Source organism: Ictalurus furcatus, unplaced genomic scaffold (genome assembly GCF_023375685.1).
Source record: "Ictalurus furcatus strain D&B unplaced genomic scaffold, Billie_1.0 scf4, whole genome shotgun sequence".
NCBI lineage: Eukaryota > Metazoa > Chordata > Actinopteri > Siluriformes > Ictaluridae > Ictalurus > Ictalurus furcatus.
Window position 1 is genome coordinate 337,723 of NW_026521053.1, and position 6,704 is coordinate 344,426.

General features: G+C 38.5%; 1 long non-coding RNA gene across 1 annotated transcript in view; it reads left to right on the plus strand.

Annotated features, from left to right (window-relative positions):
• Positions 1–4,701: 4,701 nt before the first annotated feature.
• Positions 4,702–6,704, plus strand: part of LOC128604872 (uncharacterized) — a 3,987-nt gene continuing 1,984 nt past the window's right edge. The window contains exon 1 of the long non-coding RNA XR_008385349.1: positions 4,702–4,870. This is a non-coding gene — a long non-coding RNA (uncharacterized LOC128604872). The remainder of the gene's footprint in view (positions 4,871–6,704) is intronic.

The window sequence follows — 6,704 nt, forward strand, 5'->3', positions numbered from 1 at the left end:
ATTGGTTTATACATATTTAGACAAAGGTTGTGAACAGTTTTCCTTATTTCTTCAGGTTTTTGGATTATAACCCCATCTTCTGCTCTTATTGCCTCGATGAGAATGCCTTCTTTTCTTTTATTAAACAAATTACTTTAGTGTGATTTAAAGACTCTCCCATATTAATAACCTGTATATTTAATAAAAAATTATTATGATGTTACCTTTTTTATTTTTATTATTATTTTTTTAATTTACCTAAACATTCTCTTCATTCTCGTCTTCTTGGGCTTTTGAGCTTTAATTTTATGTATTGCATCATTATCGTATTGTATTTTTCAGGGTTTTTTGTTTATTCTTTTACTAAAAAGATAACTTTTCTATTTAAAACATTTCTTAACTTGACTTTTTAAAACTTCCCATAACTCACAATTATGATTAGCAAATATGTCCAAAATTTTAATTCTAGTTATTTCTTCTTTTAGTTCTGATACCACAGTAGAACTTTTCAGGATCTGTGTGTTTAATTTCCAATAATTCACTCTCTCTTCACCTTTTAAAACTAACCCCACAAATAACAGTTAGGTGATCAGAATCCACTAATAATTTTGTTGCGTAGTGCTTCACTTCAAAGTTATTATTTACATAAACGGTCTATTCTGGTTTTACAGATAGAATCTCATCTTGTAAAATCCTTTCTTTTTAGGAATAAAGTCATAAACACATTATTAAGTTGATGTTCAATCATCATGGATTTTAGGAAAGTACTCTCCCTCCTAATTTTACATGCTTCAGTCACTATTCTATCTATTCATCTTGCTCTTCTGTTACCTAGCAGAATTTTCCTAACCATATCTTGTGCTGTATTGACATTATTGTAATCTTTCTGTCACAATAATAAACGTCTGCAAAGGCTAATCTTCCTGGAATTACTTCACATATTCTAATGAATTTAAATTTACTATTAAAAAATAAAATCGCTATTCCATCGGCCTTACTTTCTCCGATTGAGAACACAGACGAACCTTTAGACCATATTTTTGTACTATCAACATCCTCATACGAATTAGTCTAGTTTCTTGGAGACATAAAATATCTAAATATTCTTGACTTAATATATTTAGTTTTTTATATCCGTTGGATATCGACTGAACATTACAAGTAGCAACAGTTAACTTAGAGGAAACCATGAGATGTTAAAATATTAAAGTCATATGTCCACATAAGTCAGGTTTTCGATTTCTTCTTACCTCGGTTCGTTGTACTAATGACGGTACTGTCCAAATCTGGTGATGTTGAATCCTGTCGTCTCTTCTTTAAAGGGTCATGAAACCTCCCTCTTGCCTCTCAATGTTTTTGAAAGATGCAGCTTAAATGGCTGTGGATGGCTGCGTAAAGAAGGGAGGGGGAGTGGGCGTTGCAGGGAAAGGCAGGAGTGGAAGAGGGGGCGAGCCTTCAGAACACTCGCAATAAAGGTGGGTAGTGACAAGAAGTTTGCAGATGAGGCAGAGGACTTCTCTCCTCCTGAATCCCCATGGCTAAATGGAGACACAGTAGATAGCAGTGCAGGTCCTCTGCCCTATCTATTTGAACCATTAGCCCCTGGCCAGACTATGGAGGAAAACATAAATCAAAACTGGAGGCAGCATTGATGAGAGAAATGTCGGAATGGTAGCTAGCTAATAGGCTCAAGCTTTTCACGAATAAAAGGTGAAGGCTCTTCCCTTCAACCCGGCCTCTCACTGCATAGTTTTGCACGTGACGGCCCGTGGAGCTTTAAGCAGTTTAATTACCTCAAAAGGCAAGTAAAACTGTCGGTTAAAAATTACACATGTACCTCATTTGAAGGGATGGAGAAGTCCTCGGGACCGAGTACCACATCATTGTGTAGACGCAAGCTGCTTAAATGAGCAAGTCCGAAGTCCACCTTTCTCCAATTCTGATAGCTCTCCCGAGAAAACACACTCGAACTCTTACACCACTGAAACAAACACCTCCGACCCATTAGAACGCTTCTCTCATCTACTACAGCTGTAGGAAAGCACCACGTGCTAACATGAGTAATTAAGACCGCATCTTCTCATAGGATAAGTACATACAGGCTCATGAATAACTGAGACACCTACGTCTCATCAAAGTACTATAGTACATTACCACGTCACAGGCATACGACGAGATTTTAAACCAGGAAGACGATAATAGCGGAAAAAAGCTCAAAATTAACCAGTTTTCTCCTACGATTAAAATGAACGGATGCTAAGATTGTCTTTTATGACGTGTGATAAGAACACCCCTGTTAAAATCTCAGAAATCTCGGATGCTTTAAATCCTGTTCAATCGGAGAAGTAGGCCTAGTTCCCGTCGGTTCCGAAAAGGGGGTTGTAATAAGGGTAAAAGTGTCTCTCGACTTTTTCTTATCTTTTAAGTCCTCCATGATTTTCCGTTGTTGCTTGAGTAAAAGTGTTCATCTTCGCATGCGTTGCAAGGGAGTCCTCACTGAATGCATCTCCTAAAGCTCCTTCGGAGCCGGTATCTTCATCAGTTGTCTACGTGTCGCTGTCTGTGTAGCTGCTCTCCTCGTCACTGGAATTATCCACTTTTTCCACGTCGTCTTGTTCCGGGTGTAATGTAAACTCCGTATTCTCGGTGCTCTCCTGTCCAATGACGAACGTAACAATTTCTTCACTTTGGATATTTTTCTGTGTTTCTGCTTCCTGCTCGGTGACGTTAACTTCTTGATTCGGTAGATCAGAAGGATTCTCACGAATATCTGATTTAAACCGCTTAGTGTAGGAGTTCGGGAAAGAAAAGAAATGATGTCCCGAGGCTCCACATAAAGTGCACAAAGAGACGTTTGTACATTCCTTCGATGTCCCAATTGGCCACATTGCCAGCATTTAGTAAGGTCTCAATTTTTTGCATGATGATCTTCAGACTGGCTAATAAAACATCTAGCGACTTGTCCTCGGTTAATAATCTGCCCATTATACGGGCCTAGAGAGATGCTGTTTGGAATGTTAACATATTGGCCATTTACATTTTTTCGTAATTTAACTTGATACTGATGGACTCCGTACCAAAGACCAAATTGATCTGCTGGTTTTTCGACAGGTTTTAAAATGTCTCGGTAACATTTAATATAAAGTTCAACATCTTCATCCATAATTCGGCCGGTCCAAAATGTGATGACAATCGTCTTGATGTCCATATTGACGGGGGACAAAAGTCTTTCCATCTGTCTTCGTTGGTATTAAATAGCTCTAAAAAGACAATCAGAGCACGTTCACTGTTAGAACAAAGCTCAAACTTTTTCCGGTTTGGTAAGCTGATGAACGAATGTTTTCCACATTCAACCAGCTAGATTGCAAGAGGAGCTCTCCATCTTGGTCTCGATTACAGTAGGTGGTATTTCAACTTTTTAACTCTATTCATTTTTGCCTGTATACATCCAACATTGCATGGAGCAACAGTTAAATCTGAAAACGACATAATATTTTAAATCAGGCATACATATGACACATTCCTTCTCCATTGTTTCCACCCTGCCTATTCCTCGCTTGTATGGGTGATGTGTTGGGTCTTCCAGCAGGAGTTAGGGAATCCTCGCTGAAGTTACTCCCAGATGCTCCATCAGAAGGGGTGTCATCTTCATCTGATGTTCCCGACTCGCTGTCACTGTCCGCCGAAACACTGTCTTCACTGTCGAACAAAGAGTTTACTTATTTCCCATGATCCTGTTTTGAATTTACTGTGGATTCCACAGTGTCTGGCTTATCTTTGTTGTCGATGGTGGTTGATCCTTCAGTTTTTTCAGTATCCTGCTCTTCATCTTTATTTCTTTTTTGGGATTGGCCTGGCAAAACCGATGATTCTTGACTAATGTTTCTCTTAAAACTGTTAGCGTATGATCTTGGGCAGGAAAAAAAGTGTGACCCAGCTCTGCACACGGTGCAGGAGGCGGTGTTGGTGCATTCTTTCGATTTGTGGCCACACTGCCAGCATTTCAGAAGGCCACAATCCTCTGCATGATGGTCTTCTGAATTGCATACAAATCATTATCTCATTTTTAAAGAACATACCCTTATCACTTGACATGGAAAGGTTTTTTTTCTTTCTTGTCTTTTACATGGAAAGTATATATCCAGATATCTGTACAGCTGCTTTGTGACAATGTCCATTCTTAAACACGCTAGGTACACAAACAAAGAAACAAACCAAATGCAAAGGTTAGATACACCGATGATTGATTCAATACAACTCTGTTCAAATGAATACAGAGGCCTGCTCAGACATCACAACATTTGAAAACTCGCGGCGTCATAAAGGGGGAAATCATCAATCATACCATCAGGATAGTTCTAGAACTCGGGACGCTGCTCCGATCTCACTGTGTGTGTGCGCGTGCCGGCCAGACAGACGGTATGCGGACAGCACACCAACACAACACATTTAAAACACAATCATACATCATGGTGATGATTATGAATGTACTGCTATGTACATTTTATAATGTTAAAGTACACACCTTGATTTCTATTATAATAACATTATTAATGTATTTCTAATGTTATTAGACATGTCATTCTCATCACTGCTGCTAGATAACTTAGTGTTCCCTAGGTGGCCTCATCTATTTCACTTCGAGAATATCCACAAATAGGGAAGAACATTACCTTTATCTTTGTAATGTATACAATAATGATCATGAACGGGTTAAAAAGGGGACACAGTAATATAAACCATGTAATATTTCTTACCCCACTCGGGCCTAACTACAAATGTACTCTTATGACAGAATACCGCTGCTGGGAAACTGCCGTTCCCGAGGTTGGACACACGAGGGCAGTCAAGCTCCATCCAGCACAACACACAACGCCGCCTGAAACTGAAGGTAGGTTTGGGCTATTTTACACTGACGCAGCTCATCAGCGTTATTACTATAAAGTGTATCATTTTCACACATCAAGGACGATGCACGGAGCTTCTGAACTATTTAACCATAGCTTATTATTATTATTATTATTATTATTATTATTATTAATATCTTGTTTTTAAAGAACATACTTTCATCACTTGACATGTTTATAAAAAAAAACAAAAACACCTTTCCAGGTACAAATTTACAGTCACAAAACAGCTGTACATGTATCTGGAGACATTATTTCAATGTCCATTCTTAAACACGTTAGATAAACAAACAAAAGGAAAAGGTTAGATAGACCAAAGATTTAAATACAACTCCGTTCAAATGAATACAGGCCTGCTCAGACACCACAACGTTTAAAAACCTTGAGATTTGCGGCGTCATAAAGGGAACAACCGTCAAACATACCATCAGGTTAGTTCTAGAACTTTCACATCAGCTACTGCACCGAGCTTCATAAACAACCTCGTAGAGACATCAATTAGATTTGGATCACCGTCTGATCCTATAGAACTCGATCAGGCGACTTGGAGTCAACACTCCACTACACGCTAGATCGAGTGGCTCCACTCAAAAGAAAATTAATTAGAGAGAAAAAAACGAACACCCTGGTATAACGATCAAACGCGTACCTTAAAACAGACCACTCGACAATTAGAACGTAAACGGCGTCAAACCAAACTGGTGATATTTCAAACAGCGTGGAAGGAGAGCCTACTGAAATATAGAAAATCTCTTGGCGATGCTAGAAAAGTCTCTCCACCTTAATAGGAGATAACAAAAACAATTCTAGTTTTCTATTCAACACAGCAAAGTTAACTAGGAATAAAACCACTACAGAAAGAAACACAATCAATACATAGCAGTGAAGATTTCATGAAATTTTTCATTGATAAGGTTGAAAATATTAGATGTGAAATTCAGGCTATTAAATTTAAACCAGACAGTATTACAACTAACCCTGTAGACGATAATATAGCAATATCGGATCAATGTTTAGAATGTTTTACTCCCCTTAGAGAGACCGAACTAGCTTCATTAATCTCTTCAGCGAATTCATCAACTTGCATAGATACTGTGCCTACATGTTTCTTTAAACAGATTTGTCCAGGAGTAATTGAACCACTTTTAAATATAATCAACTCTTCCCTTAGCACTGGCTCTGTACCTAAATCACTTAAATTAGCAGTTATTAAACCCCTGATTAAAAAACCTGACCTTGACCCCTCTCAACTGTCCAGCTATAGACCTATATCAAATCTCCCCTTCATCTCTAAGATTTTAGAAAAGGTTGTACACAGCAGCTATGCTTGTACTTACATAGGAACAACATTCATGAAATGTATCAGTCAGGATTTAGACCTCATCATAGCACAGAGACAGCGTTAGTTAAAGTAGTAAATGACCTTCTACTGACCTCTGATCAGGGTTGTGTCTCGCTGCTTGTGTTACTCGACCTTAGTGCAGCTTTTGATACTATAGATCACACTATTACCTTGATAGATTAGAAAATGTTGTTGGCATTAAGGGAACAGTCCTCTCCTGGCTCAGGTCTTATCTGACCGATCGTTATCAGTTCGTAGATGTAAATGGAGACTTCTCCACACATACCGAGGTTAAATTTGGTGTTCCACAAGGTTCTGTTTTAGGCCCACTGCTCTTTACTTTATATATGCTACCTCTAGGTCAAATTATTCGTAAACATGGAATTAGCTTCCACTGTTATTCTGATGATACACAGCTGTATGTTTCAGCGAAGCCAGAGGACAGACAGAAGCTTAGTAAAGTTGAGGAATGTGTA